This window comes from Camelus bactrianus, chromosome 20 (genome assembly GCF_048773025.1).
Source record: "Camelus bactrianus isolate YW-2024 breed Bactrian camel chromosome 20, ASM4877302v1, whole genome shotgun sequence".
NCBI classification, from domain to species: domain Eukaryota; kingdom Metazoa; phylum Chordata; class Mammalia; order Artiodactyla; family Camelidae; genus Camelus; species Camelus bactrianus.
Window position 1 is genome coordinate 35457299 of NC_133558.1, and position 26092 is coordinate 35483390.

General features: G+C 50.8%; 1 protein-coding gene and 1 long non-coding RNA gene across 3 annotated transcripts in view; both read left to right on the forward strand.

Moving 5' to 3' along the window:
• Window positions 1–26092, forward strand: part of LRRC1 (leucine rich repeat containing 1) — a 93626-nt gene that overhangs the window by 3341 nt on the left and 64193 nt on the right. The window lies entirely within an intron of this gene.
• On the forward strand, window positions 509–24417 carry LOC141574252 (uncharacterized). Its single transcript, XR_012501165.1, has 2 exons — window positions 509–23251; window positions 23486–24417. It is a non-coding gene; the product is annotated as an uncharacterized LOC141574252 (long non-coding RNA).

Below are 26092 nucleotides of genomic sequence, written 5' to 3' on the forward strand. Positions count from 1 at the left end.
GCGCGCGAGCGAGCCGCGCTATCTCGGCATCTTCCAAGGAATGTGCTCCGGGCCTTATCGCGGGTGGGCCGTGCCGGGAAGGGCTGTAGCTGGGCGGCCTGCCTGGGCTCCGGGACCGGCCGCGGAGGGGGTGGGGGAGGAGGGGGGCTGTGCCCGCGGAGCCGTGGGCAGGTGCCCAGGTGCCCGCCGCTCGGGCCCGGCCTGCGTGGACCTGTTGCGTGGAAGCAGCCGCGGTGAGTGTCCGCAGAGGCTCTGCCCCGCGGGCCAGCCTTGCAGCCGCCGCTCCCAGAAAGGCCGCCTTCAGCTTGCCGCCTTCTGCCCTTGCGGTGATGTGTTACCTTTTCAGAATTGTTTATGTAAATTAATCACTCTGCTGCGGCCGGACTTGTCAAGCGACACATGCTGATCGTGCTTTAATGGAGGGTCCGGAACTGCGAACTTTCCACCTTCGAGCTTGCCCAGGGAACTTAGCTTGAGGAAGCCTTAAGGAGGAAGGTATCCCCAGTCCAGGGCCGTCTGTGCAGGAAGTCGGTGTGCAGTAGTCCGAAGGTGTTCAGGAAGTAGGGGCCCTGAAGGCCGGAGCGTCGGAACTCGTATCTTGCTGGACCCTTTTTGTTAACACAAAGCCCAGACGCGGTCGCAGAAACACTCACTAGTCAGACGTTCGGGCTTGTTAGAATGCCCCAATGCGTTCTCCGGCCGGAGAGTGTTTTCAACAGCAGAACTGTGTTTTTCTCAACCTTTCAAGTGTTGTTATTCTCCTTGGATTAACTTTCCTTGGTCTCTGTGGAATTGATTGGATGGTTTGCTCCGTGCGATCCCGGGGATTATCCTCGCTCGGATCTTTGCAAAGTCCACCCCCCACCCCCAGGCTTTATTTAGCTTAGAAGCAGAAAAGCCATCCAGTTCCCTCCAGCGTTTATTATTCTGCAGGCATTTTCAAACATGGTTTTATCCGGCCTTTAGCTTCCTTAAATTTGACTTAAAGTCACGAGCTCACTTACTGCCATAAGTTGTGATGAGTTTTAGGCACGGCTATGGCCAGGAATATAAAATATGTAATTTAATACGTTTCAAGGGCTTCAGAATGAAGTTGTGAAAAGAGGGGAGTGAAAAGTTGTTCTGCTAGAAACGTTTCCGTACTCTCTGTGGTGTTGTTTTGCTTGTTTGTTTCCTTCTGCAGGACTGGAAGATGCCCTTTGACTTGGATTGGTTTTTCACTCCCTTCTGCAGAGTTTGTGGGTTTTCCTGTAACGTTGGGGAATTCAGCTCGGTATGAGAAATTAGGGGTTTGGATGTGTCAGGTATTTCTCCTGATTCTAAATGGAAAACTTCTCAGAAGCTCAAAATACAGTCTGTAAATGTGGGCATAAACAAGCTTTTCAGAGGCTAGACGTGGTCTCGGTGATGGGTCATTGCTCTGACAGCTCTTAAATTAGTTTTATAGTTCTCAAGTTGTGTAAAATCCATTTGTCCCTGACTCATTGCGTGCCTGGGTGCGTGCAAGGCAGACTCCGGACAACCACCTTGAAAACACAGATGTTTGATTCACCATCTTTGCTTGGGCGTCTGTTGTTTCTCCTCTGAGATGTGTGTAACTCATTAGTGCTGCTCACTGCTGTCCCTGCCCCCTGCCCCCTCCCATAGCCCCACCCCTACCCCCTTGCCTGCCACTGATGGGCCTCCAAGGTGTTTGTGGGGGTGGCCATACCTGCTGTATGTTCTTCATTTGCAGCCGAAAGGGAAGCCTGCACCCTCCACCCCAACAGCAAGGGTACACCCCTCCAGCCGTCAGCATCGTGAAAAGCACCTCCTTCTCCCTGGAGGTCTGCAACCTCTGTTAGCTCCAGTCCTCTCGTTTCACAAACGGAGACTCAGAATTGAAGTGACTTTTTCAGGGCTAATTCCTGCCAGTTAGATGCAGAATCGCTGTCACCCTCCTTTTCAGGTGTCTGGCAACTATGACAACTTTGGACGCCCAGCAGGAACCTGGCCCGCTGCGCTTCTAGCACCGTCAGACCCTCAGTTACTTAGCCCCCCAGTCTGACTCACGTCAATAAGCTTGGCCGCAGTCAAGCATTTAATGACCCTCCAGTATTTGCTAGTTGTGGGAATGTAGAGATTAAGGAAGGTGTGATTCCTATGAGCTGTTTGCAGCTTTGCGGGGAGTCGGGGACTTCAGTACAGATGTGGTGGGTGTGGGGTGGAGTGGGCGCCCCAGTTACCAGACTTGGTGGTTGCTTCCCTGATCTTCTAACTTTTTTGCTGAACCTGCACCACCATCTCCAGCAGGATCCACCGTGTGATAGCCTCCAGGCTGCCATTCTGCAGGGTTGCTTAGAGCCTTCACCTTTAGCCTGGAGCAGCTGGACGAGAGCCTCACCACCCCTTCCCATCCTCCCTCCTCTCCCCTCCTCCATCCCTTTGGGATGTTGTTAACAGAGGCACCTTGAGATGCCCCCTTGGGAGCATATGCCCAGCATCCAGTAGGTCCTGCTGGATAAACTGCTGTTAATCTGTGGAATGAAAGTTGCTGAGTCTGATCCAAATCTTCCTCCTCTGCTTCTTTCTTGGCCCTGAAGCACATCACTGCTGCGGCATTGGTCCTTTTAATGGAGTCGGGGGTCTTCAGGTTGGAGGCATCCTCAGAAGTGGAGGTCGTCTAAGTGGTGCAGTGGTTTTGTCTTCCTCTCCATCATCAGTCCATCCCTGCCTTCCTTTTTGCACATACTCTGTGTTTCTGATGCCATCAGTTTCCCCACAGTGAGCTCTGATTCTCTGATACCTTCCAACACGTGCATTTACATGGCCTCTCTAGACCGTCACAGCGCCTGGTCTAATAGGCAGCAGATATTTGGAGTGAACGCTGTCAAGCCTTTCTCGTTTAACAGGTTGAGTTTCGTCTTGTCACCTCCTCTTAGTGAGAGTTCATTTGATCGTCCCATGACTGTCCACTGACCTTATCTCAGATACCTGCTCCTGCCCATCATTCTTTCTCACGTCCTGCTTTGTTTTCCCCCGCCCTCAGAGTACGTATCACTGTATCACTACCGAGCTCCAGTCTGCACTTGGTTACTTGCCCAGCTCCCCAGCCAGCACATAAGCTCCTTGAGGGCAGGGGTGCTTTTGTTCGAGGCTGAACCCAGGAACGTGTCTGGTACACAGTGGGCACTCCAGTGCCTGTGGCACGGACAAGTCCTTATACCCTGTCATGGGTGGACGGCCCCGTTTCTTAGTCATCGTGACTGCCCTTCCCACCACTGGCTGTGGCTGCGCACCAGTCTGTGGGAATTGGTAACGACACAGAGACACTGAGAACTCAGAGGTCCTGTGCTGCCCATCTGTTCTCTGTCTCTTCTATGCTGGACACTTTTGACCGCCTTACCTTTTGGAGATAATCTTTATGCGTCGTCGACATATTCTGTGGATATGACTTGCACATCTCCAGCTGTGATCTGTTGAGAGGACACTCATGCCCAGATGGAATAAGCCCCTCTTGTTTTCAACCCACCATGTTTCAGTTTAGGTCTCGCCCCCCCCCCCCCCGCCCCAACTGGCTTCTCTCCCCAACAGTTCCATTTCTAAAGGCTGGGGCAGCCGCTCTCCCTGCCTCACGGATTCAGGGACTTAGCTTCTCATCTCCGCCATCCTTCCATCAGAATGCCCTCTTTCCTCTCCATCTCTCGCTCCCCTGGCTGGTTCCCCCTGGATTCCTGCTGTCCTGTCCGAGGCTGGCCATCTTCTGCGGGTGCTCTTAGGGCTGGGCTGGAAGGAGCGGGAAGCAGGGATGCTGGAGTCAGTTCAGGTGCTGCTCCACCACCTGCATTCTTTCTCCAAGCCTCCCTTTCCTCACCTGTCACAGTAGCACCTACTTTGTATGGTTATTCCGGGATTAAAGAGATAATGCAGGCAGTGCACTTAACAGGGCTGAGATGGCTAAGCTCCTTTTGGATACTGTGACAAGATGCTTTTTAGGATACAGTGTTGGTTATTATGTATTTTTTTTTGAAGTATAGTTATTTACTATGTTGTGTTAGTTTCTAGTGAACAGCATAGTGATTCAGTTATAGGTATATACATATATATATATTCCTTTTCAGATTCTTTTCCATAATAGGTTATTGTAAGATACTGAATATAGTTCCCTATGCTATACAGTAGAAACTTGTTGTTTATCTGTTTTATACATAGTTGTTCGTATCTGCAAATCCCAAGCTCCCAATTTATCGCGCCTCCCTTTCCCCTTTGGTAACCATAAATTTGTTTTCTATGTCTGTGAGCCTCTTTCAGTTTTGTAAATAAGTTCATTTGTGCCATTTTTTAAGATTCCACAGGTAAGTGATGTCATATGATATTTGTCTTTCTCTGGCTTACCTTCAGTTGGTAAGATCATCTCTAGGTCCATCCATGTTGCTGCAAATGGCATCATTTCATTCTTTTTTATGGCTGAGTAGTACTTCCTGTTATATAAATACGCCACAGCTTCTTCATCCAGTCATCTGTTGATGGACATTTAGGTTGCTTCCATGTCTTGGCTATTGTAAATAGTGTTGCTCTGAACATTGGGGTGCATGTATCTTTTCGAATTAGAATTTTCTCCAAATGTGTGCCTAAGAGTGGGATTGCTGAATTGTATGGTAACTCTATTTTTTAGTTTTCAAAGGACTCTCCATCCTGAGGAAACAATGTTTTATAAACTGGACTTTGAAGACATTTTCCTGGGAATTGGTAAATTAATTTTTAAAACCAAAGTTAAATTTTTAACTTTCTTTTAAATAATAATTTTTAAAACATCCTAGGTTCTGTAACATCTAGATGACCTTACAATGAGTCGTGCCATAAGGATTTTGTGCCGATGTTAGATTGAGCACCCCTTTGATTGTCTCTAGCGAAGCAGGAAGGGTCAGATGTGGACTTATCGCAGAAATCATGCTTTAGGGTCAATTGAAGGCTGGAAGTTCATGAACTAAGGTTTCATGGCAGTTTGCCAAGAGTGATGGATGCTGAAGATCTCCCTGCCCCGCGGTGGGGCAGCCTCCCTGAGTTGTGAGGAACCTGCCCCAGGTAGCGTCTTGCACACGATGCAAAACCGCGTCATAATCGTCTGTCGTGTGCAATTAACACCGAGTTCTCTTTTGTTGTTTTTTAATCAGATTTTTAAATTGTTTCACCTTATTGTTTTCATAAGAGCTCAAGCACAGGGTGGGCATACCTAGCTTTTTATTCAGACATGCTTAAATAACATTATAATGAAAATGAATTTAAGGCAAAGCCCAGGAGGAAGGGCGTCCAAGAGATCACTGTCCCCTGGGAGCAGTGACTCGCATGTTCCTCAGGTTTGGGAAGCCGCTCTCCTTTCTCGGATGTGCTGTTGGTTTTCTGATTATGTTTCTTGTGAGTCCAGCCCCCCTTCCTCTTCTCCTGCTCCCACCTCGCAGACCCCCCCCCCCACTTCCCAGGTGAGGAGACTGAAGCCTGGGGGAGGTGTAATTTCCCCCAGGTAGGTGGACATTAAGGTCTCTTTGATTAGAAGCATTGAGTAGTTGCTGCACATTAATAATAATCCTAATAGCCACCGCTTACTGAGATTTTACTGAGCTCCAAACATTGTATTAAATGCTCAGTATAAATTATTTCCCTTAAATGGAATAGCAACTCACGTTAGCCATTAGAATTCCAGTTTAGCCAGTGCAGACGCTGAGGCTTATTTAAGAAGTTGCTCCAGAAGCTTGTGTAAGGAACTGGGCTGAGGTCTGCTGTGGGGCCAGCGCCTGCCTCCAGCCCCATGTGTCACTTGCCCCAGGGGGTGGGGCTTGGCTGTGTGACCTGCTTCGAGGAGCCTCCACTGAAGGTGATGACACCTCCAAGGTGTCTCTCGCTCTCTGAGGAGCCAAGGGAAGGCTTCAGAGGGGGTGACATTCGCATTGGAAAGAAGGAATTCGTTTTCTCTGGATTTATGCCCAGGAGTGGGATTGCTGGATCATATGGTGACCCTAGCTTCTTAAGGAAGCTCTCTTCTGTTCTCTTTGGTGGCTACACCAAACTACATTCCTACCAACAGTGTAGGGAGCAGTCCCTTTTATATGTGAATAACTGAATCACTCTGCTGTACACCAGAAACTAACACAACATTGTAAATCAACTGGACTTCAATTAAAAAAAAAAAAACAAAGGGAAGGGAAAGACATGTCGTGGTTGCCCAAACCAGTCCTTTCCAGGTGGCTCGGGCTAGGATGCCTGAGGGGTTGAGCAGGACTGGACAGAGGCTGGGGTTGGGGCCCTTTGGCAAGGAGATGAACTCTGTCCTCTGGATGGCATGTCAGCAGAGGCACAGCACAGGTTGGACCTCTGTTCTAGAAAGGTGGCTCTGGGGCGGGGTGGGGGAAGCAGTCTGGAGCCCCTGTGGTGGTCTGCGTGGGAGGAACCATACAGCACCTGTGGGCTGGGCGAGGCAGGTGCTTCGTGGAGGATGTTCAGGCTGGGAGCTTCCTGCCCTCTGGTCCAGCGCTCTTTCTCTGCCCGCTTCCGTGTTGTGCGGACCGCCTGAGGTCTGCATCAGTGCTCTGGGGGCACGAAGCATTTACCTCCCTTTTGTGGACACATGTTCCTCGATTGTTGAATGTTATGTGTCTGCATTCAACTCGTAAATTGCTTGCTAAGCTTTGTACGTAGTCATTGACTTGGGGGAAAGATGGACAGCCAGATGTGCTCAGGATGGGGCAGTTTGTTTGTTTTGGGTTTCAGATGAATATGGTCAGCGAGTTGATAAAACTGCAGCCGCAATAACGCTGGTAGCCCAGTGTGTTCTGTTTTCCTGAGGAATGTGTCTGGGTACCACGTGTGTACCAGACCACAGACCTCAGTTTCCTCATCCTCTGCTGATGCTCTGAAACACTGGTGCCTGGAGCATTTTTCATTTCCAGAGTAACTTGGGAGTCAACTCGAGGCTGACATCTCATTTTTAAAAAATCGTTCAATTCTTTGAGGAGATAGCAATACTACTCACTTAATAAACCTTTCCTAGAGTTTGACCAAGTTGAGCTGTGCTGGTAAAATAGCAAAGTGAGCCTGTTTCCACAGTCTCCTCCCCTCTTTTCTGGGGCTTTCAGGGACAAGGGGGCACCTCGGCCCCTCTTCATAGCTTCCAGAGTGTCATCCTCTCTGCCAGAAAGTGAACTTACGTACTGCGATAAGTCGGCACTTGGGATTGTCTTAAAAAGGATCCTTTACACAGACTAGAAATCTGAGGGGTAAAGCATAGCTGATATTTACCCAGGAGGGTCAGGAACAGCAGTGTGAACGTTTCTCAGCAGTGATGACAAAAAAATCCCAGCCTTGGTCCTGCCGGGCCCTGGACAGAGGTGTTGGGCTCTTTTGGGGGGAGGACCCCACAAGGCTGCAGGCTTCTCTCTTGGCTCACAGAAGTCTAAAGAAAGTTTGCCTATTTTAGGACTCTGTCCGGAACACAGGGCTAGAGATATTTGTCCCCTTCATGTGATAGTTTGAGGGGTGATGAGATCACGGGCCAGAGCTTAGTAAGTGCATAGGAGAAACTCCTGGATGTCCATTTACTTTCTCCTGGGTATTACTTAGTGGGCGGGAATGGTAATTTACTATCGCATGTGGTATTTTAGGAGGTCTAATCGGGTGTGTGTGCGTTTGTGCCTGCAGTGTAAAGTACTTTGAACTTCTGGAAGTAGGATGGAATATTTTAAAACATTATTTTTTTTGCTTATCATCATTTTGAGGAATTTCCTTATATCTAGGCTGTAGCTTCTAGATTCCGGAGAATTTGACTCAGTTGGGAGAAATTTGTTAATTTCTGTTTCCGAGAACTGCAAGGAGTAGATTTGACATGTGGTGGGTAAAAGGTGCTACACCTAATTGCAGCGTGTTACAGACTGAGTCCTGGAGAGTATGATCAGATGGCGGAGGACTCTCCACCCTGACCGCTCCAGTCGCCTTTCTCTCCACAAGCCACAGCCCCTTCTGGGGGAAAGATAATCAGAGGGGCTGTCAGCTGACTCGTGGGGGAAGTGGGGAGCATTTGTGAAGGGCAGAAAGGAGCTGCTGAACCCTGAGGATGTGACCTGGGTTCTGACTTCCTGACCTGATGGAGAGGATGCTGTGACCTGGGCTCTGACCTCCTGACCTGATGGAGAGGATGCTGTGACCTGGGCTTCCTGACCTGACGGGGAGGATGCTGTGACCTGGGCTCTGACCTCCTGACCTGATGGAGAGGATGCTGTGACCTAGGCTTCCTGACCTGACAGGGAGGATGCTGTGACCTGGGCTCTGACCTCCTGACCTGATGGAGAGGGTGCTTTGACCTGGGCTCTGACCTCCTGACCTGATGGAGTGGGTGCTGAGACCTGGGCTCTGACCTCCTGACCTGATGGAGAGGATTCTGTGACCTGGGCTCTGACCTCCTGACCTGATGGAGAGGGCGCTGTGACCTGGGCTCGTGCTGTTAGTGCAGCTGGCCTCACTTTGGACCATGATGTGGCCTTGTTTCGTCTCATTACAGGAGTAGTATGTGTCGGATGCATCGAAAAATTCAAAGAATAAAAAATGTGACACTTTCCTTGATTCTCTCCAAGTGATTCCAGCCAGACATGAATGATTTTAGAAGGTATTCTTACAGACTTTTCCTCTTCACATGCCACCATACAGTTATTACTCTTAAAATGACAAGAGGACCCCTATGTAAATGACTATGTAAATTGCTTTGCCACTTTTTTTTTTTAACTTCACACTGTGCCCTGGACATCTCCACGTCAGTACGTATAGATGTATTTGAGCACTGATGCTGGTGCTATAGAGTTCCCTCGCGTGGGATATGCCAGAGTTGATTTATTTCACCATCCTCCGATTGCTGAATATTTAAATTGTTTCCACCTTATTTTTTTGCAGTGACAAATCGTGCTGGACTATATGTTCCTGTACATGTCCCTTTGCAGATGTTTCTTTAAGATGAAGTTCAAGATGCATAATTGTCAGATGAAAGGGTGCACACTTTAAAAATTTCAGTAGATATTGCTAGATTGTCAAAGATTATTATTTTTTTAATCAGAGTTGAATGGAGGCCTTGCCATTAGGGAAATCTACCCACTTCCCAGCTAGAGGATGAAGGATGAGGGAGGTAAGGTGATGTGTCACAGGAGTATGAAAACGTGGGCTGTCCTCTCCCCGTCCTGACTGCACCTGCTGTGAGCTCTCCCGGGGGCTGGGAACATAGGCCAGGAGGTGGTTCTATCATTTCTGCTCCTTTTCTCCTTGACAGGACTCCTTCCCGTAGACCTGTGAAAACCCTCGGGTAGGCTTCCGTCAGGCACTTAGACTTTTGTTCCAGGTCTTTGGAAGACAGACATCTGACTCCTGTGTTGAAGTAGCCTGTGGGCTGCAATGGGGCAGGGAAGCGAGCGGGATGGAATTCCTCACGTAGCTCAGTGCCAGGCAAACTGGGAGTTGCCGTGGACCTCAGGGGAGGCTGGTTTTCACCGAAGGGAGGTTCAGATGGGCCGGGCAGTGGGGGCGGGCGTCGCAGACGGGGAGCTTTTGTGAGTCAACGTGATGCTGTGTTGCGGAGCAGAGACCCTCACTCTGGGTTGTGTTTCTGGAGCAGGGGGTGCGGATGGACAATGTGCAGGATGTGGGGGGACAGGCAGCATGGCACCAATGCGGTGTGATGACTGCGCGGACCAGCCCTGCCCCCGGCCCGCCTCCTGATGTGGCGGTTCAGGCCCACGTCTCCCGCTGGCCGGGAGAGTCTGTAGACTGCTTAGGAGGCGGGCCTCTTGGTCGCGACGCCTCGGACAGGTAACTCGGCACCCCTGTGCCCCAGTCTGCTCGTCTGTAAAAAGAGGGTAGTAATAGTTCCTCTGTCTCAAAGCTGTTTGAAGGGTAAATGAGTTCATGTGTGTAAAATGCTGGGAGCACGTCTGTTCCATAGACAGGCCCCCAGGACAAAGGGATGGTCCTTGTCATCATTATTGGCTATTTTGTGAAAGAGGCCGAAACCCCTTCACCTCCAAATCCGGTCTCCAGACTTGGTGGGAGAGATCCGTCTGAAACACAGGTGTGGTGGGTGACTTCCTGCGGCAGTGGCTTCTCCCCTTTTGGGACAGCCTGGCCGTGTTTTCGTCCCCCGTCCCTCCCCATCCGGAACCTGTGCTCCAGCAGCGGCCGGCTCCCCTGGTTACCAACCGCGCCATCCTCCCGCACCTTCCTTTGTGTTCTGTCTCCTATGAGGTACTCTCTCTCTCTGCCTCCTTGTCTGCCTCGCTGTCTGCATCCCATGGGACACAGCTCCAGCGATACCATTCCCGTGGGAAGCCTCCTCTTACCTCCTCTCTGGTTTCTGGGGACACCAGTACCATTATTCTCACCTCTTTGTCTGGGTCTCTGTCCCCCGTCGAAGCTGGTTCCTTAGAGCTACGCACCTTTCCTTCGGTTGCGTTCCCGCGGCCTGACAGGGTGATGAGCACAGAGCAGACACGTGAGACGTCTTGCAGCATCATGCAGGGAATGTTTTCAGCCCATCTGGGGAGGGCATTTAGAAATGGGTTTGGGCCAGACCGGGAAGTAGAGCTTGAAGATTGCTCCAAGGAGGGCCGTGCTTTCTGCGGTCCTTGCCTGTCTGGGTGGCGTCACAGTGCGGGGAAAACAGTCCAGGCCTTGGAGTCCGTCAGCCCTGGGCTCCTGTCCTTGCTCTGGCCGACAATGGCATTGACCTTGGGCAGTTCATGTAATCTCTTGAGCCTCAGTTTCCTTATCTGAGCCATGAAGCGGGTGGTGTCGGTGATGTTCAAGGTCTCTCTGAGTTCTGACCTCCCTGGGTGCTAATCTGATGAAAGTTTATGACTTGAGGCCGCTGCGCGAACCTTAGGGAAGCGGTGCCCTGTTGTGCGCGTGCTCCGGGAGGCCGCCCAGTGGGGCTGAGCAGAACCACAAGGCTAGGCTTAATCATCGTAATCAAGGGTTCGGTAATAAGAAGAAACTGTTCCAAATGCTTACCCTCCTGTGGTCAGTTGTTGATTCCCAGAACCAATTAGGGCAAAAAGATCAGCAGATTTTCTTTGGTTAAAACACACACACACGCACACACCCACCAGCGACGTTCGAACACGGAATTCTTTCCCCCTGTGTCAGTTGCGTTTCCCCAGCTTTTAGAAGCGAGGCGAAGCGGGCCGCTTGGCTGGGGCTTTGTCTCCTTAGTAAATGAACTCAGGCAGTTAGGAGGTGGCTGTTTGAAACTGCACTTTGGCTTGATTTGAGTACCCGAGAGACTGTATTTTGGGAAACTTAATTGGCGGACCGATGCTTAGAACATCCGTGGGCTAACCTCACCCTGAGGTAGCTTTGCAGGGAGTCTGTTGGGTTGAAAGCTGCCCACTCCTACTCTTCTGCCTAATCGCTCGCTTCCTGACCGGGTGTCGGTGTCGGGGGCTTCCCGGGCCACGTGGTTCAGGAGTAGGGGGAGGGGATGGACCTCTGCTGGGTCCTGCCAGACCCTCCTCCTTCCCCTGCTCACTCCACGCACTCCTGGGTGCTGGCTGTGCTCTGGGCGTGGTTCCTTCTAGCAAGGTGGAGATCTTGCCTTGTCCTAATGGAGCTTCCATTCTGGGTAAGGGAGACAGCCAGGAAGTGGATGAGCAGATGAGAATTTCAGAGAGTAATGAGAGCTGTCAACCACAGACAGGGAAGTGCGGCAGAGAGCAGTGGAGCAGAGGCTCCTGTTTGCTCTGAGAAGGCATCTCTGAGGAGGTGACCTTTGCACTGATGCTGTGAGGAGGTGCGTGCGTGTGGTGGAGGTCCTTGCAAAGCTTTGGGGATGGGTTTGGTGAGCTTGTGGGCTGGACAAGGTCAGTGTGGCTGGCGTGACAGGGACAGGGAGCAGGAAATAAAGGTGAAGGTGTAGGTGGGGCTCAGAGACCCTGGGGAGGAGTTTTTCCATCCATGGGAAGTGTGGCAGATCATAAGCCCATTAGTATCTCACTGATGCTTTAGAAAGTTCACTCTGCTGGCTGGTTAGAGTTTTGTCTAGAGGGAGGGAGGGTTCTCAGAAGCAGGGAGACCTGGAGAGAGGAGCTGATGGTGAGTAATGAGATTTATGGTGGGGGTAGAGTCAACAGGACCTGCTGATGTATCGGATGTAGATTTTTGGTTTCATCAGCTGAGGGCTGGCAGATTCCTCGCCAGGTTTCGGAGGACTAGGAAAGGGAATACTGCAGCCGTGTAGGGGCTGGTCAGTACTTGAGTTTGGGCATGAGACCCGGACCTTGGGCCAGGAAGCCTGGGTAACCATAACTGCAATAAAGACAGCAGATGTTTTTTGAGTAACATGCCTCAAACTGTGCTTTGCCCAAACACTTCCCACCGTGAACTCATTCAGCCCTCCCAACAAACGTAACTTCATTTTACGTAAATAGCTTTGTTACACTCCTGAGGGCACCAGGACGCAGAGAGGTGAATTCACTTGCTGGAGTCTCACAGGCAGTACACAGAAGAGCTGGGGGCAGACTGATGTGGACCAGCGTTCCCGGCCCGCGGGGCTGCTGTCCCTCAAGTTCAAACACACAGAGACCACGCTGTCTGCACCAAAAACCGCCCGACGTGCTGGGAGTTGCGTCCGCCCTGTGAAAAAGGAGCAGAAAGACAGCTGTGACCCCCGGGTTATTTTTTGCACCATTAAGAAAAAGAGCACCGAGCTGAAATATCATTGTAAGAATTAGGTCACCAAATATTAATGTGCTTATTCATGCATAATCTTTCAGAGAAGATTAGTGGCACCCATTCTTTGGGGCTGGATTTTTTACCTTCTGGAGCGAACTCGAGCACTGGGTTTATCATAGGAGGTGCCCCCACAGTCTTTCCACCCCCAGTCCTCCGGCTGTTGCACTGTTTATCTCCGTTCTCAAAGTGTGATGTCAGGTGATTGGCCGGTGAGGCAGGTGTTAGTGTTGACTGTCGAAGTCAGAATTACAGAGAGCTTCCCATGTACTTTCTGGAACCATCCATATTCCAGTACCTTTACAAATGGATGCTAATAAGATCAGGGTAATAGAAGCCATGAGTTTTATACTGGACTCACCTTACCTGGTAGCACGCTTCAGTTCTTCACCTGCCTCGGCTCTCCACAGCTTCGTTCTAGAACGGCAGGGGGCGGGGGAGGCGTCCCATCTGTGCGCCGGCTCTCTCCGGTAACGGGAGCGACCCGCTGACGTCACCCAGAGGCCAGAGGAAAGCGAATCCCGGCCCTCCTCTTCAACCTCACCCGTGCCCACCCCTCCGCAGAACTTACTGCTTACAAAGAAAGTCTGCGTGAGGATGTCTGGAAGGTAAACAGAGCAGAGGGTCGTTTCTTGCAAGATGTAGTTCGTACGGTCTTTTGAAAACCTTACATATTCTTTCGGTTTGCAGGTTTAGGTCCAAAGTCAGTCCAGCCCAGGAGAAGCGGCGGGTCACTTCCATGGTTTCAGTTCCCGGTCGTTTCCCCCGAGAGAGGGGTTCAGCCCTGGAGAAACAGGAAGGATATTCGGAATTCTCTTGGCTGCAGAGAACAAACACCTCAGCCTAAAATGCCGAAGTGAAAGAGGCCCTTAGGGGTCTTGTGTGTCAGGAGGCCTGAAGGAAGGTGGCTTTAGGGTCAGTTCAGCAGGTGCGCAGCGCCGGGTGCTGGGGGGACTCCTGAGTGACCTGGCAGGGTGGCACCCCGGGGAAGGGCTTACGCAGAGTCCGGCACCTAGGGGGGCAGGGAGGAGGATGGGGATGGGCGCGGCTCAGTGCCGGCTGGTCCTCGCAGACACCCTTGCAGACATCCATGGTAGTAGTGCTTGTGATGTCTCTCTTCAGTTTCCCCCTGGGTCTTCTGCCAGAGACACAGGGGCCGTCTGCTCAGGGAGCGTCTCTAGCAGAGTTGATTTCTCTTCCAAGTTATTCTCAAAAAAAGGAAAAGCTTGTCCATGTAGACGTTTCTCTAGGTTTTATTTTCACTGTGCATGAGAGAAAATTTGTGAGAGAAGAAAAACCCAGGTAAATGGGATGTTACAAAGATTAAATTGCCAATTGGACTTAGTTTCTAAGTTGTTAAATTCTGACGTGCTGAGGACCTCCTAGCACGTTCTGACATCCTCTCTGTTGCATTTCTGTGACTCAGTGCCTGTGTTGGTGCCGTGCGCTCTGCTTGGAAACCTCTTCTCCAGTGGTGCCTCCTCCTCTGGGAAGCCCTCCGGGTCTGCTACCACACCCATGTCCCTGTGCTCTGCCAGCCCCTGTGGTCCCACCTCTTCCACGCTGTTCATCGGGGTTCGACTTAGCTGTGTATCTGTTTATTTCCCTCGGTTTGTCATCAGAGGCTTGTTTTATGCATCTCTGTCCCAGGCACTGGGGAACTCAGTGCCTTATTCATGGGAAATGTTCAAAAAAATGTCTGTTACATTGAAAAAAGTGATTTTTAGGGAGTAGCTGAGATACATAAATCCTCAGATACTCACTTTGGTACAGTGAGGGGCTGGCAGTACTGCGGTCCCGCCTCTGTCAAGTGCAGCCTGAGCCTGGCATCTCCAGAGGGACCCACCAGCGGCCAGTGAAGTGTATGGTGGTGGAGGTTTGCTGTCCACCTGAGCGGGCTGGGGCCGAGTCAGTGAAATCCTGCAGGTGCGGGGTAGGGTCTGTGTCGCCCAGAGAAAACATGGCATCAGTCCTGCCTCTTCGCAGAGGCATGAACGAGGAGTGAAGTGGCCAAATGGTGGGGAGTGTCTCTGCCCACGCGCTGGACGCCTGCCCTCGCCTTGGAAGCGTGGAGGGAGGACTCGCTACAGTGTGGAAACACCGATAGCAGCCCTTTCGCGGCTGCCTGCAGTGTCTCAGACACACGACTGGGCACTTAAACAGGATTTGCCTGGTCCTCAGGTCAGCCTTCGTGAGAGGGTTTTTGAAAGTCCTCTTTTCCAGATGAGAACACTGAGCCTGGGGAGATGGGCCAGGGGACATCGGGGAGGAGGCCGTGGGAGAGGTCGTAGCCAGATCGGGACATCGGAGTGGGAGGTGAGCAAAAGGAAACCACTTGGAGCGAGGTCAGGATTCCAGGGTGTGACCCAGGAGAGGGTGGTGACGCACATGGGAGTGTGGGTCAACGGCCTCCTAGAAGCCCGGGAACCAGCAGGTTTGTCCGTCGCTGGGATCAGCACCCTTGCTCAGGCAGGGGGAGCAGGTGGGCAGTGCAGGATGGGGCGGTCCGGCCTGAGACAAGCTGGGGGGGCAAGAGGGGCTCATGTCACATCTAAGGACAGCCACCCTGACCCACAGGTGGGGATGGAGGCCTCCTGTTACCACCTTATTCAGTGCTTTTTTTTTTTTCCTGGAAAACAAGACTTTTTTGGTGAAGTCTGCCGATTTTCAGGCGTTGACATCTTATGTGTATCACGTGCGTGGGCTGGATTCGGCTGCGTGGGCTCGTCTACCCCTCTGCTGTGCAAGCCCTTGACATCCCTAGGACGGAGGCAGGAGGTGGTGGTGGGGGGACGGCTGTGCGTCGGATCCCTTGGTCTTGGTAGCGCCTTACCTTCCTGGACATGAGTTTGGAGGATGGAGGTTTTAAAGATAAAGACCTAATGAGCTAATTAGTTTTTCAGTTGGCGCTAATAGGAGATGATAGTAATCTGAAGCCTTTGGCTCAGGAGGATCGCAGACTGATACAAATGTGCCAACTCCTTCTCAAGTGCCAGTTGCCTTCTTCTTTTCCTCTGCATAGAGGAGCCCTCTTTTTCAATCCTGGGTTTTTTTTTTTTTTCTCTTTTTCTTTTTCCTGGTTTGCTTCTCGGCTCCTACTGCCTCTTGTGCCTCTCCTCAGCGTTTTCTTTCCTGACCCTTTCCCCTTGTCTCTTATTTCTGTATTTATGTCTCCATCCCCAATTCATTTTCTCCCAGAGTTCAGCTCGAGTGAGTTGGTTAATGCAACATGTTAGCTCAGTGTTTCAGGGTACTGATTCAGGAAAATTGTGTATCCTGTTTTCTTAGTTTTTTTTAAACTCTGTGAATTGACTGTGTGAGTCGAGGTTACAGGTGGGGAAATTCGGCCCTTGCACACCCAGAGGCATGTCTTGTCCTCACGCTAATCACCCTGGGGGTTTTACTCAAATTTCAGAACGTTGTTTCTCCTCTGGCCACCTCCACGTAGCTCTGACCATCATTGGTGTTTGCAAATCTTTGTCCTTTTGAAGGGATGTTTGACATTTGGGACAGGCCAGGAGTCAAGACTATAAAGAATAAGGTGGTGAATCTTTCTGAAACGGGCCCTAGTCCTGTGGGAAGAGGAGATGCGGTCCTGAAGCACTGACCGGGGTCAGCGGTACTGCTGGGGGGCGGGAGGCCAGGGGTCCTTGAGGTGGCTCCAGGGGGAGGGGCACAGATGTGAGAGCCTGGAGTCTGTGCCCATTTCCCCTCCATTTGCAGCCTGGCTTTAAAGACTTTGCATCCAGACACACTGTATTTGTCAAGTGACCAACAGCTAAATTGTCCTGTTTCCAAAGACACCTTGGTTAGCCCTTTAGTTTATCTTCTGGAGATAAAGGTACCATTTCTATTGGCCTTTGAAATCCTGCAAGGGACTCTGAGACCTGCATTGCCATCCTGGTGGGCCTGTTGGGCTCCGGAAGCTCTAGGTGGGGAACCACCGGGGTATGGGTTTCCCAGGTGACACTGTCACCGGATGATGTGCACGTGGCTGAGTGGCGCACGGTGGTTAACCTGCACGCCTGAGTCAGGCTCCATGCACGCCTCGCGTGTGTCAGGTGCAGGACCGAGCTGCTCTCTCTAACTGTTCCCTGGCAGGCACCGCAGTGGTTTAGACTCGGTTTCAGAAGCACCTGGGGAGTTCTTTTCAGACCTGCGGATTCTGGAGATGTATTTCCAGAAATGCTGGTTCATTATGTGGGGCTGGGGGCAGCAGGAGCCCCAGGTGAGTGGTGCTGGGGGCCCCTCGGCCACCCCATGAGAAACACTGGTCGAGTGGGCGTCAGGGTTGGCCAGGGTGGGTCCCTGTCCTGCCTCCTCCATACTGGCCATGTGATCTTGCCAAGTGCCTTAAACATCTCCGAGCCTCAATTCTCTGGTCCTTGACATGAGATGGGTGATGCCATCTGGGGAGTGCAGGTACCCATCAGGTACAGACACAAAGCACCCGGCTCTGCTTGGCACGTGTTCATCACTGAGGGTTGGAAATAGGGGTCTCCACCCATGCTCTGGATTTCTGATGTATTTGTCAGAGGGGAATATAGCCAACCCTGAGGGTGAGGATCGCATTTGACACTTTCTCTGTCCTCCAGTCCACTGCCCTGGGGAGCTGCTGGATGATGGGGCCCCTTTGTCCCATGTGACCCAGAAGTTGGTGGCTCAGCCTGTAGGTCCGGCTCTGCCCCTTAACGGCCACAACCTGAGATTTCTGTGGTTCTCTGTTCTTCCTCCCACGTACTGGCATGGGTGCACACGTGTGTGGAAACACGTGGACAAGCGTGCACAGCTGAGCTGGTCCTGAGGAGCTGTCCCTGAGGCCTGGCTCAGGCCCAGTGCTCATCGCTGGGGATACTGAACTGTGGTGACAATTGTCTGCGGGCCTGCCCCGCCGAGGCCCAGGGACTCTCCAGCCTCTAAGAGGTGGCCTCCGCCCGCTGTATCTGCAGGGAAATCACCGTGTCCATCTCCAGCCACAAGCCTGGATCAGGCCCTCCTTCCCCTGCGTCCTCAGGCCCCGGAGGCGCGGGGCCCACCGCACAGTTGTCTCCGTGAAGCCTGGGCTTCGACAACATGACTTTGATCTTCCTGGAAGACAGGCAGGCCAGTTTTTCACAAAACGGTTTATTTTTGTTTGTTTTCAGTGCTAGCACGGAGAAAGAATGCCTTGGTTTTGGCCCAGGGTGCTGTCAAAACACACCACTTCCCGCGTCCAGGATGTGAGCAGGTTTAACAATTGCCCAAGCGTGCGCGGCATGGAGTTCCCAGCTCCCCTCTGCGACTTTCCAGCAGGGGTAACTTGGCATTCTCTTCTTGCTAATCATTTAAAATTCTCATCAAAAGCTTTGCTCTCATCACGTGAGCTCTTTTGGCAAATGCAGGAGGGTGTGTCTAATGTAATTCCAGTTTCAGAAGCAGTTTTTTTAAGTCAAAGAGGCGTTAATCTTCAATGTCTTTGACGTTGGGCTGTTTATTAGAATTTTGAGCATGTAAATTATGGTGAGCATGGTACCAGAGGGCGCGTTTTTTTTTTTCTTTTTTCTCTTGTTTAGTTTGCTTCCTCATTCTTGGCTTGGTAATTATATTTGGGATAATTTAGGCTTGGACTACAAAACAGATGTCAGATCTGTGTTCTCTGTTTGTCACACAGTAATAATTTTCTATACATTACCCAGCAGAACATACAAGTGTATTTTAGGAATTGAGCCCCGTCATCTCTCTTCCAACAGGCTCTAGAATCTTAAGCAAAAGAAACAGGTGGGGATAGAGAAATCACTGAGATGGAAACTCTAAGTGCCTGGTGACTATAGAAATCAGTAAAAAGCCCCTTTTTATTTTATTTTACTTTATTTTATTTTATTATTTTTTTTTAGTTCAAGTTACCAGAATCAAAATAGAGCTAAATTGGTAGTCATTGCTTTTGAATATAGCTTTATTTCAATAGAGTATTTAAATCGTGTGTTAAAGTTCCTTTTCAAAACTTTAATGATTTCCTAGGATTCTTTGTAAACTAAATATTTCTTTGAAAGTAAGCTCATGGAGACTAACGGGAAGGGCGATGGATCCGGACGACAGCCTTCTTTCCTGTGTTTTTTTTCTGATTCATACGTTTTATGAATGCTTTCTGTGTGCTCAACAATCTGAAACAGTGTGTGAGCCCCCAGAAACCCCAGCTCACTTCCCCTTTACAAGCAATTCACCACATTAGTTTCATGGTAATAGATTAAGACAGAGAAGACAGCCAGAACCTTAATTAGTGCTTCATCTTTTAAGCTAAAAAAATTCACTTGAGTTGGCATTTTTAATATTCGCAGTTGATTTTGGGGGGCAGTATTTTTTTTTTTTTATTCTGCCTCTGATTACAGAAATGATATTGATGCCTGTTTTGGAAACCTGTAATGATACAGAAATGTTTAACAAGGCAGAAGAAAATAGCCCCTGCCCCCATAACCACATCTGAGATTCCAGCCCCTGACTTCAGTGAGAGGGGGCGACTGTCTAGGGCCTCACATCAGGGCATCCAGCTGGCTCCCCCGGGAGCCCAGGGGGCATCCTTCATCCCAGAGCATCCCGGCTGCCACCCGGCATCCTGGTAAACGCCTTCCTTTCTGCCGGACTTGGAGCTCCTCGAGGGAGGAGCTGCCTTAGTTTTTGTATGCCTAGAACCTGGAGTAACGTAGGTGCTCACGAACGGTTACGTTGAAACTACATCCCATGCATTTTGCGTTCACACCATTTGATTGCGGACAGCCGGCACTTATTTTCTTGAACTGTCTACAGATATTTCAGAGAGCATTTTATATTTTGAATATATAAAATATGGACATGGTAAAACATTAAGACAGCGCCAAAGTGTGCACAGTGAGAAGCCGTTCCCCTTCCATCCGCGTCCCAGGCCTGCGCTTCCCTTCGGAGGGGAAAGCCACTCTTCCAGGACTTAGTATCTCACCAGAGGTGGTGTGTTTCCACACAAACAATGCAGATCATCTTTTAAGAAACCTGCCTTTGGGCTGGAGGGCGGGGGTGGACCTGTGAGCGGCAGGGCTCTTCTGGAAGCCTTCCTGCCCTGTCTGAATGGGACAGCTCAGCACAGCCGTTCCAGCTCTGGCATTCTGCTTTAAAAATAGAAATACCAGTGTGTCAAGATATAGATTGAGGAATTTTTATTACTGCATTTTTTTTTGTGGTGGCAAAAAAGAAAAAAAAGGAAAAAGGAACAGAAAAAAACAAATAAAGGAAAACGAAGTAAAGTCCATGCCTGTCCGGGAAGCGGTTGAGTGAGTTGTACGCGCACCGTGGCTGTGGTGAGGCCCTTACCAAGATGAGGTGGCGCGTTATTCATCGGTTGTCACGGAAGAACTTTCTCAATGTGTTTTTATGTCTCCAAAGAAAGATGGGGAGAAGATCGTACAGTATCTGCTTTTTACAGAATAATGACAGACTCTCCAAGGGGCTGCGTGTGTTTGTGTGTTTACGTGTGGCATCACAAGCATGGAGAAGGGTGGGGCGGAGGGAGCGAAGTCAAGAACACTTGCTAAGTTCAGTTTCTTCTTTTCATATAAATCTTTCCTGGAATAGGCATTGTGCTCATGGAAGTGATTTGCTGAATCTCCCTCCCTTCATTCTAGGAAATGGCAGTGGGCACTCAAATCCTCCCTTAATCTCATCTCACTAGGGCTTTTATCTTTTGGGGTCTGAGCCATCCGAGGCAGAGCGCAGGGACTCCTGTGGGACAGTGAACTGCTTTTGCATGACACGTGTGCCTGGGGTTTGAAGTCGGCGGGGAGGCACTGACCGCCTGCAGCTACCGAGCAGGAGGACCTTGGAGGGCAGGTACCACACGGCCGGCTGAGCAGCTGAGAGGTGGCAGGAGGGACCCACGGGGGCGATGATCAGATTCCCCCAGGAAAACTGTCGGACCAGAAAAAAAAGTCACTGAGGTCCTGGAAGAGCAAGAGACCATTCAGGGTCTGACGATCCCTGGAGGGTCTTGCCAGAAAGGTGCGTTAGGTGGCAGAGGGAGGCGCTGATGGAGGTTACATCGCGGAGGAATGACGTTCGGGCGTCTTTGCTGGGTTTGCATCCTGACACAGCCCTTTGTTGCCCTTCACGTCATCTCGTTATCCTTGCCTGGGTGGATGTTTGGGGCAGGTAGGGCCAGGAAGAGTGGGAGGGAGGTGTCCTTCAAGGGAGCCTTGAAAAGTACCTGCAGAAGGTGGTGCCCCTGCCCCCTCTTCCCAGAAGTGCCTAAACGCTTACTGATTGAATGTATGTCAGTCCTGGGGAGAAGTCTAACTTGCTGTTACACAGCCCTAAGTTACTTCGTCTTGGGTTGAGGAGGTGCCTTATCTGCTCACACATCTGTAAAGGACCCTAGAACCTCCACTCTGGACCCAAGAGATGGAAAGTCAGATGGAAGGGACGGGGGTGGCGGGGGCTCTGCTCGTGTTGGCAGGAAAGCACGCCGCCATCCTCTCTGCCTGGAATCTACCCTGCTCCCTACTGTAGAATCTGGTCATCAGTGAAACATTTCTAGTTCATTTATTCTGCCTAGTTATGCTCCTAGAGGAGATGTTACATTTCACCAGAGACCTTTTTAAAACTTGGTGCTCCAAATGAGATTTTCCCGCAGGCCAGAGACCTGGCCGCACCCCCGTTCTGGGCACAATACTGCCATGAGCGCAGTCCGAGAGCGTGTAAATGCACATGTAACTACTGGGTTCCTGTCGTGTTCAGGGTTTCATTGATATGTGTGGTTTTGGGTTATATCACGTTTGGTTAAATCCATCCCCAAGCCTTGTTCATGCATGTCGCTCTGGGCCTAGTCTCCATTATTCTGTACAGAATTTTAGTTTATTTTGGGGGTGGGAGGGTCCAAATGCAAGCCTTCGCATTTCTTGGGGCTAAATTTAATCTAATTAGACTAAGCCCAATAGGGCTCCTGTAGCTGCCTTTTAAGAGATTTTTTTCCCCCACCTGATTTTCTTACAACTTACTTGCTAGTGTCAGGGACCCTGAAAACCAAAGAAAAAGGTGTCACCAAATAGAAGGAAAGCAGGAGCCGGAGACTGCACGTAGACCTCTGTCCAGCTGTGTGCTGGTGGTGTCACTTCCTGCTGACTATGCGGCCTCTCTGAACTTCCACCCCCACGCTCTTCTCTTGGTATGAGATGCAAACATCTCTCTTTCTCTCTCCCTCCCAGTCTTACAAATAAGGATGCGTCCACACGTGGCGACCATCTGGAACGGAGCTTGGCACATGGTAGGCACCTGCTGAGGAATGGCAGTGTCTTCAGCTCGTTAGTTACAGTGTTGCAGAGCTTGGAGCCTGGTACCCCGCGGTCATTCCTGCAGGTGGGCGACGAGCCCAGTGGCCAGCATCCTTCGCGCTGGCTTTGATTGTTCCGCCAGTTTCCCGTTCCCCGCTTTCCCCGCAGCCCGCCTCTGCATTTGTGCAGGGCACCGTGAGAGGTCTTCTCACACACCGTGCTGAATTTCAGGTGCTCTCTTTAAGGACACAGGTAATTATTCAGGGTGTCATGCGACAGGAAGAAAGGCAAGACATTGACGTGTCCAGGCTTTAAAATCACAGTTGGATAAAACAGAATTTGGAGAGGTGAGGTAGATATGCCCCGGGGACAGAGGAACAGGGCACCGCTGGATGTCAGTACCGTGGTTACGGGAGCCGTGGGCTCGACTTCCGCATCCCGCGGTGGCAGCCACTCAGGGGGACCTCCTTAAGGACCTGTTGCTTCCCTCGGTCTCTCTCCAGGTGTCTGAGCTTGTTTCCTCTCTGTCCTTCAGGGAGCACTCAAGAATCTCTCACCTGCACCAAGCTTTCTTTGAACTGTTGGAAGCCACATGATTCTTTTCCTCTGTTTTGTGCCTTTTGGAAGATGCAGCGTTCAGCTTGCAGAAGGTCACCCGTGTCACTGCCGGGCACCATTTGCATGCCCCGTGGGTCCCCACATGTCTGCCTCACTGGCATCTGCTTTTCCTCCGTGGATGGATCCGAGTGTGACTGTCCTGGGCTCCTTCCTCCGTAAGAATATTACCAGCTATGCTTTATGACAGTAATGGACGAATATAATCCAAGCTGGATTCATTAGGATTATATTATTTTTTTTTTTCCTTTTTATCTTAAAAGGAATGAGAACATTCTTGAGGGCTCTCAGAGTATCCTGGGCCCTCGGCCCTGGGCTGGCCAGTGTTGAAAGGCTCAGAGACTCTGTCCTGAGAGCTACCTCCTCCTGGAGGGCCACCTGATTTCTGGTGGCTGTGCCTCCCCGTTTTCCATCCTCATTTACTCCAAGAATATTGGATGGTCCTGATGGCCGTCTAAGAAGGTGCTTTTCCCTTCTTCATCCCCTCTCTCTGCTTTCTTCCAGGCTGTTGTGCCTTGGTGGCCGTTCTCAGATTCTCTGCAGATTCCTGCCCAAGTAAAGACGGCTGTAAAGGGGCTGTTTTTTTCACTAACCGCTCCGACCTGTTGCAAGGCCGACTTTGGAAAGACATCAAGGTTAATGCTTTTGCCTTCTAATTTGAGGCTCTTAACATATTTTAAAAAAATTTTTTTAATGTTGTGAGATCGTTCTGTTCTTTTCCATTTTGAATGGAGCCCACCAAAAGTATTTCGGTCTTGTCAATGATTACTTTGAAATGAAACTCATGAAACAGGATATAATTTACTGGGCTTGTCATGAATTGAGAGCCTGTTTTTCTCTTTGTCGTGACCCTAGCTGTGTGTTTCCAGGGCCTGCTAAGAGCAGCTCATCTGCTGGTAAAGGTACACAGGACGGCTCCTGGACAAGAAGAACACAGTGATCCCCAGAGCAGGACTGCAGAGGAGCGGGGAGGAGGCAGCAGTGGCGAAGACTCAGACACCACAGTTCAAACTTGCCTCTGGAGTATTGAAACCAGTGGGCAGCCCTCAAGTCAGGGCCCACAAGAAGCCGGGGGAAGTATGTTGGGGTGAAGTCCAGCCTTGGAGTGGGAGAGGTCAGGGAGAAAGAGGATGAGGCTTATTCCATCAGCCTTGCTGTCTCCCCATCAGGAAGGTGGCTTTGGCATTTGGAGAGCCAGACACATCGTTGGCATTTCCAGCGTGCTCACAAGTAAGCCACATGGATGGAGCCGTAAAGGCGAGGCTTTCTCAGCGTGGCCAGAGACCGCGAGTTGCCAGTGGGTGGCCAGGCAGGAGCCAGGTCCTTGCTGGGCACATGGACAGTGGACGGGTGGTTCAGTATTCTGTGGTTCACTCCGGATTATCAGCCACCTCCTCTGCCACTGGCAAAGTGTTGAAATCCTATCGACTGTAACTAAATCCCCTCACTTCATTTTCCCGTCCTCGGTCCTGGTGGGACGTGCTGCTGCATCCCGGGAGGGCAGGATGGCTGCACAGAGGACTCTCCGTCCCTCTTGTCCTCGCCCTTGCAGACATTTAATCCACATGCGTGTTCTTGGGAGACTTGAGTGTGTTCCCTTCCTGGGAGGGGGGGGGAGGCTGAGCCCAGGAGAGGTGGGAGATTCTCTGTCCCGTGTTGCTCACGGTGACCACACCAGCCTCACCAGGACCTCGCCTCACCAGGACCTGCCATTCCCGCTTGTAATGCTGTTCTTGTCTGTCAGGTTTACCTTTTATTTATTTGATTATTTTATTTTACTTCATTAAAAAATTTTTTTTGATGTGGGAGGTAATTAGGTTTATTTATTTATATTTATTTTTTTAATGGAGATACTGGGGATTGAACCCAGGACCTCGTGCATGCTAAACACGTGCTCTACCACTGAGCTGTCCCCTCCCCTGAGACTTGTTTTTCAGACTTAAAAACAGAACAAGAACCTTCTAATCGCATGGGAAGTACTGATAGGAATCCATTAAAATTCCATATTTGTAAGTTGCTTGTCACTCCTGAGGGAGGGCACGAATCCTTTCAAAAAGACCTCAATGTATTGCAGCCAGTGGCCTCGTGGCAAAGCCATGTTGATGCTGCCGCCTGGCCAGACTCTTTCTTTTCTCCTTCCTTCCAGTACCGTGAAAAGTCGTGCTTCGTTTTTGCCACCTGACCTGGCCAGTGCTTCCTGATTTTTCTTCTCATTCACCTGGCGGGGGTGGGGTGGGGGGCTGTGACATCACATTCTGGTGAGTTTGGACGCCGAATTCTGATCCCCTGGTAACCTGCCAGTTGCTTCGCTGCCTCTTGCAAATGCCGTATGTGGTGCTAGTTAATGACAGGCCAGAGTGAGCATCACCAGCTGTTCTCTCAGAACCCGGGTGCATTTTGAGTGGGACGCAGAGCAGGCACAGGGAAACTGTACTTGCAGAATCTCAGGGTCAAGTTGCCACCTCCTAGGTCAACCACCTGTCTAATTCCCCAGTGCCATCACGGAACTGCAGTAAGTAATCCCCTGGCCCGTGCTTGGGCAGGGAGCTCGCTGTATCGCCAGCACATTTTAGTTCAGTATATAGATGGGCCTTTTTCTTCCTTTAGTTTCCCTTTGGTTTCCATTTGTTCAGCCATCAGATTCCCGAGCCCTTCTGCCTGGAGATCACACATTAGCAGGTCTGAGGCGGGGCCTCGGAGCCCACGTATCTACGGAACGCCCCAGTAATTCCTAAAATCCGTGGCTTTGGTTCTTCGTGTTTTGACAGCAAAGCTGCACCCTGGGCAGGGATTGTGGGTGTGGGGCTGAGGATGCTTGCAAAGCAGAGCTGGGCACCAGACATCCCGAGTGGGAACTTGGAATTCATCTTCTAATCCATGCTTTATTAAAAAAAAAACAGTCAAAACAGCGTCGCGTCTCGTCCCTGGACACGTCAACTGTCTGGGGTGTGGCAGACCTGTAGGAGGTTCCCAGGGACACTTGTCACCACAGAGGGCGTCTTCACCTGGTGAGGGGGCAGAGACAAGATGCTTTGGGAAGCAGTTTTCACTTTGCCCAGGTGATGGGGTAAAAAGGAGAGGTTGGGGCCTTTGGGGCAAGATGTTGGTAGCCAGAGAAAGGTGTTGGGGACAGTTGGGACCTGCTGGGTAGCAGACGATTCCTGGGGCCAGACAGGCCACTGGGAAGTCATGGGCAGAGGTTGGATCGGACGTGGGACTTGCAGACAGAGAAGCTGGGTGTGAGGTGTGGCTTACATGCCCTGGTATCCTTCTGAAGTTCAGTTCAGTTCATTTCACTGATTGCTCACTGGGCAGTTCTGTTGTGAGATGTGAGGGAGCACTTGATATGCTGCCAAAACCTACGGAAATGTTGATGGTTATACACACTCCCAGGGTAGGAGCGCCCCTCCGGAGTACGTGCTTGGTTCTGCACGCACCAGTCGGCCGCTGGAGGCTTCGGGGAGATGCATCTGTAC